The following is a 6,391-nucleotide window of genomic DNA, read 5'->3' as shown; positions in this document are numbered from 1 at the left end:
TCCCAGCACTTCGGGAGGCTGAGGCGGGCAGATTGCCTGAGGTCACGAGTTCGAGACCACCCTGGCCAACATGGTGAAACCCTGTCACAATGAAAAATACAAAAATTAGCCAGGCATAATGGCGGGTGCCTGTATTCCCAGCTACTCGGGAGGCTGAGGAGGGAGAATCACTTGAACCCGGGAGGCATAGTTTGCAGCGAGCTGAGGTTGCGCCATTGCACTGCAGCCTGGGCGACAGTGAGACTCTGCCTCAAAAAAAAAACAAAAAACAAAAAACAAACAAACAAACAAAAACTGTAATGATAGGTTGCTTTCATTTTGCCCCAAATTTTTTGCCTAAGATCAATTCCTAATATTTGGATCCATGAAGTACTTACTATCCACTTGTAACAACTGAAACTAAAGAGTAATAATAAAATAGTCTCCCTACTTGTATTTATAAAAGTAAACAGAGATCAGTAAAAGAGATTAGATAGACCAGAAAGAGACAAATACAGAATCATTTATGATTTTTAAAAAGCCATCACGTGGCCGGGTACAGTGGCTCACACCTGTAATCCCAGCACTTTGGGAGACCGAGGCGGGCGGATCACAAAGTCAGGAGATCGAGACCATCCTGGTCAACATGGTGAAACCCAGTCTCTACTAAAAATACAAAAATTAGCTGGGTATGGTGGTGCACGCCTGTAATCCCAGCTACTCAGGAGGCTGAGGCAGGAGAATGGCTTGAACCCGGGAGGCAGAGGTTGCAGTGAGCCGAGATCGCACCACTGCACTCCAGCCTGGTGACAGAGCAAGACTCCATCTCAAAAAAAAAAAAAAAAAAAACCATCACAAAGCAATAAAATGTACTTTCAAAATAGTATGGCAATGATGACTTGATAATTTGGGGAAAAGTTTTGTTTTTGTTTTTGTTTTTTTGTTTTTTGTTTTTTTGAGACAGAGTCTCGCACTGTCGCCCAGGCTGGAGTGCAGTGGTGCGATCTTGGCTCACTGCAAGTTCCGCCTCTCAGGTTCACGCCATTCTCCTGCCTCAGCCTCCCGAGTAGCTGGGACTACAGGCGCCCGCCACCATGCCCGGCTAATTTTTTTGTATTTTTAGTAGAGACGGGGTTTCACCGTGTTAGCCAGGATGGTCTCGATCTCCTGACCTCATGATCCCCCCGCCTCGGCCTCCCAAAGCGCTGGGATTACAGGCGTGAGCCACTGTGCCCAGCTGGGAAAAGTTTTTTTTTTTTTTTTTTTGAGACGGAGTCTCGCTGTATCGCCCAGGCTCCAGGCTGGAGTGCAGTGGCGCAATCTCAGCTCACTGCAAGCTCCACCTCCCGAGTTCACGCCATTCTCCTGCCTCAACCTCCCGAGTAGCTGGGACTACAGGCGCCCGCCACCACGACTGGCTAATTTTTTTGTATTTTGTTTAGTAGAGACGGGGTTTCACCATGTTAGCCAGGCTGGTCTCGAACTCCTGACCTCGTGATACGGCCGCCTCGGCCTCCCAAAGTGCTGGGATTACAGGCGTGAGCCACTGCGCCCGGCTGGGAAAAGTTTTTTCATTTTATTATTGTATAACACAGCATATTAAATGGAACCTTTTCTATATCTCTAGTGAGTAATAACTTCCAAACTTAGAAGTAAATACAAACAAAAAGAGCAACAGACTATACTGTAAAATAACAATAGTTTTTTGGGGTTTTTCCCCCAAATCAATAGGTCTTTTATTGTATCATTTAAATATCACAAATAGGTCTTAGGAATCATCCGGCATCTTGTTTCTATAGCTGGACAACTCTTAGATCTTATTTATTAGCCTGCTGAATAGTTCCTTTTTCAGAGACATAGATGCCATCCCCAAATTTCCTGATATCCTTGTTTTTAACTGTTTGTGGCTTGCTGAATCAAAGCCACTGAATATGAAACAAGGTCAATGTCGTTTCCTTCAAGGATTAATTCATCTTTCTGGGCTTGAGATACTGAACAAGCAACACCTGGCCTCATCCAAACCCTGCAGATGTATTTTTCAGCCAAGAAATTTCGGATTTCAACAAGAGACTCATTCTCCTGGATAAGGACGTTGATGGGGAAGTGGGCATACACAGACCTCATCTTGTAACGGAAGCCCATTGTAACACCCTTGTTATACCCTTCTATGCATGATTACAAATAGTCTGAATGCCAGCCAGCTCCTTTCTGTTTCCCCACCATTTGTCAATCTGGTGCCTCTTTTTTTTGCTGAGTTCTTTCTACATTGATGTAATTGAAGTCCCTCTACAGGGTTCCTCTGGGGCCCTTCACAATCACTGTGTGTCCCTTCAGAGTAATGTCAACAGTTTGATTGCTGAGAATGATCTTCATTCTTGCAGTAGATGCAGCAAAGAAAGATAATAGTTTTGTATAAGGTGAAAGAGCAGCATAGGGAAAATACTTGTAGGAAAAAAAAAAGAATAAAACAACAAAAAGAACTCCAGCAAATTGGTAAGAAAACAACAGGACCACAAATGATAAAATGAATAAAGAACAAAAACAGCCAATTCATTAGAAAGAAAATATAATAAAAGATCTATTTATTTTATTTTTATATCATAATGAGAAATGCAGATTCAAGTGATGAAATGTCTTTTTTTTTCTTCTTCTTCTTTTTTTGAGATACAGTCTCGCTCTGTCGCCCAGGCTGGAGTGCAGTGGTGCAATCTCTGCTCACTGCAACCTCCACCTCCCAGGTTCACGCCATTCTCCTGCCTCAGCCTCCCGAGTAGCTGGGACTACAGGCGCTTGCGACCACGCCTGGCTAATTTTTTTGCATTTTTTTAGTAGAGACGGGGTTTCACCGTGTTAGCCAGGATGGTCTTGATCTCATGACCTCGTGATCCACCTGCCTTGGCCTCTCAAAGTGCTGGGATTACAGGCGTGAGCCACCGCGCCCGGCCCCGAAATGTCATTTCTTACATACAAAAAAAATGAAAACTCCCAGTGCTGATAAATGTACACTGAAGTGAGTCCACAGGGCTGTGTAACACAAGCTAATACTATTCTTTTGGAAAACAATTTGACAGTGTGGGTCAAAAACTACTCAAATGGCCATACTTTTTTTTTTTTTTTTTTGAGACAGGGTCTTGCTCCAACACCCAGGCTGGAGTGCAGTGGCTCCATCTCGGATCTCGGCTCACTGCAACCTCCTGAGATGGCCATACCTTTTAACTCAGTATTCTTTTTTTTTTTTTTTTTTTTTTTTTTGAGATGGAGTTTCGCTCTTGTTGCCCAGGCTGGAGTGCAATGGCACTATCTTGGCTCACTGCAACCTCTGCCTCCTAGGTTCAAGTGATTCTCCTGCCTCAGCCTCCCGAGTAGCTGGGATTACAGACATGTGCCTGTGCCACCATGCCCGGCTAATTTTGTATTTTTAGTAGAGACGGGGTTTCACTATGTTGGTCAGGCTGGTCTGGAACTCCCAACCTCAGGTGACCCGCCTGCCGCAGCCTCCCAAAGTGCTGGGATTACAGGTGTGAGCCACCACGCCGAGCCTTAACTCAGTATTCTTATTTGTGACGACTAGCTTTAAAAAAAAAAATCTAAAATAATGAAAACATTGAAAGACCCCTACCTCCTAGCCTTCTCTTAGGAAAAGCTTTCAGTAGTTTTTATTAACATAGCTACTATCACCTAGTAAAATGGGGATAGTCCCAAATTCCCTTTCAATAAAAGTGCTATAGCTTTAGGATCAATCATGTTAACTCCCTGTAAAACCCAGTGGAACAAAACAGGCCACAGGCCTATCAATACTCACTATTCCCGACCTCCTGAACATGTCCATAACCTTTCTAGATACAGGGACAAAGTTATACCTTGCCTCAGCCTTTCTCTCTCCCAAGCCTAAGCTGCAAAGAGGTTCTCTCCCTGCTCTACAGCCTACACCCCTTTCTTTTCCCTGTCTTCAATCCCTTCTTTTTATCCAATTATTACCAACGATTTCATTATAACATCATTAGCTATTGCAAAAAATTAGAAACAACAAATGTCTGACATTAGAGGAATGGCTAAATTACAGTAGCTCTCTTGTTCTAACCTTATTTAGTGGCCGCATACTATTCAAGATTCAAAATAATGTGGAAATAGTTTGACACAATTGTTAGTTTTTAAAAACCTAGAATACCAAGTCCTATGTACCATAGTTTTTACAATTCTGTGAAACTCGACATATAGGAATCCTGAAAAAGAATGTGCAAAATGGTCATATTAGTTATATTGGCATGACAGAATTATCCATGACTTTTCTTTCCTGTATTTCCCAAACTTAAAAAAAAAATTAAAGTAGCATACCAGCCTATTGCATTTGTTCCTGTCTCTGACTTCACTAAACAGAGAAATTCATTGAAATCTTTGTACTCTTAGGGATATAAAGCAAGATATTTGAACTGTGGGATTAGTAAAGGGATTACTAAAGGAAAACACTTCCACTCCAGGACACTCCTCCTCAAGAAACATCTTCATACAATTCATATGTGTTTGTACCTGCCAAAACCACTGACTCTCACCCATGACTACTGCCACCTGAAAGCCTGCAGAGAGCCAGGTTTTGAGTGGCTCTCAGTCTACACATTGCTTAGAGAGCTATATAACTGATACTTATCTCTTTGGAGAAACCTTGATCAGCCACTTAGCTGTGGGAAGAAGCTCTAGTTTGACAACAGAGGAACATCATGGTACATAAGGAATGCAACTTAACTGGGGGAAACTGGAAAACAGAAAGGTAGCATGAAATATGAAAAGCACAGGTAATAAAGCCACTCTCCTATTTTGAGTTATCCCCAAGTGGCATTTCACAGTAAACCAGGACAATGAATGAACTTCAAAGCAGGGAAACAAAGGGGAAAGCAAAGAGGAGCCGGGCAGATGAAAGCACATGGCAAGGCTAAACACAGACGAAAACTGCCATGTGTTAGAACTTGAGTTTTCGCCATTAATGAACAACACGATCACTTCAAGTGTGATGATAAAAATTTTACAGCACGCCACTCTGCCTGCTGTCATCACTTTCTGGTTTACAGGTTTGTCATGCACATATTTTTACTGGTTGCCTGTGGTTAAAAGCATCTGGACTGCAAGTCAGAAGAAATCAAGGATTTCCACAGAACCCCAGACCTCTTAACAAAACTTATTCAGTTCAAGCGCAAGGAGTATGGCAAACACACCACCACTCTCAGAAGATTCCTTTTAACAAAGTAAGAATTATTACAATATTTTATTCAACCCACAAGACACACAAATATTACTCTTGGGTCTGATAAGACCCCATCAAGTAAAGAAGTTACGCCATAAGAGACCCAAGAGTAGGGAAGCTTAAATGGGTAAGCTATACCCATTACTGTGTCTATAAATCAAGTGAAGACAAGAAAGTAGTTATATGTGTTTCTGAAAGTCTGTAGGATATGAGACAAGCTGGAAAAATAAAACAGAAGTCTTTATGGAAACACAGGAAGGAAGACTAAAGACTCCCTAAAAGGACATGATAATGAATTTCTAGTGTTGAAATTAATAATAAGTACATTGTAGTTATTAGTATTATTTATTTACCAAATTGAAATAAAACCCTAGGTAGGTTTTTTAGCCTTAAAAGGATTTTTAGTTTTTACAAATAAATGTCATAAGAAGAACTTAACTGCTATAAAAAGGACTACAATATCCTGGTTATAGCTCTTGTGCTTGTACCTCCTTCAAAGGAGTCTTATTTAAGGTTAAGATTAAACCTTAGTTATGTTGGGGTCCTAGCCAAGAATTCCCACTTGCCTCACTCCACAGTTGTATTCTAATATGATTATATGCCAGGTCCAGGATTCAGTGGCTGTGTGAGCCTGAGAATACACATTTGAAAGGAACTCTCTTTTCCGCAGAGGACTGGTTTATGGAATGGTTCATGATAAGAGAAATTACGCCAGAAATCCATGTAGGCTACCACTGTAACTAGACACTGTGTTTGAGGTAGGAGAGGGTGGGGGTTAGTCTTGGTTTACTGGATCACTCAGCCCCAAGAGTCTCCTGTCAGGGTTGGGCTCTACCACAGGGAACGTGGAAGAGGTACTGAAGGACCAAATGGAAGAAGAAAAACATATCCTTTCTTTCACCTAGCTGTAAATTTAATATTGATGCTGTTAATAAGATAAGAAAATCATTTTAAAAGCAATACTACAGAGCTTTTTTTTTTTTTAGACGGAGTTTCACTCTTGTCGCCCATGCTGGATTGCAATGGCACAATCTCGGCTCACTGCAACCTCCACCTCCCAGGTTCAAGCAATTCTCCTGCCTCAGCCTCCCAAATAGCTGGGACTACAGGCGTGCGCCACCATGCCTGGCTAATTGTATTTTTAGTACAGACGGGGTTTCACCATCTTGGCCAGGC

General features: G+C 42.0%; 1 pseudogene; it reads right to left on the bottom strand.

The window, feature by feature from the left end:
• Window positions 1–1,787: 1,787 nt before the first annotated feature.
• Window positions 1,788–2,442, bottom strand: LOC100614425 (large ribosomal subunit protein uL6-like; annotated as a pseudogene).
• Between the last annotated feature and the right edge of the window lie 3,949 nt (window positions 2,443–6,391).

Source organism: Pan troglodytes, chromosome 10 (assembly GCF_028858775.2).
Source record: "Pan troglodytes isolate AG18354 chromosome 10, NHGRI_mPanTro3-v2.0_pri, whole genome shotgun sequence".
In the NCBI taxonomy this organism is placed as follows: domain Eukaryota; kingdom Metazoa; phylum Chordata; class Mammalia; order Primates; family Hominidae; genus Pan; species Pan troglodytes.
This window is presented reverse-complemented; position numbering and strand designations above follow the sequence as displayed.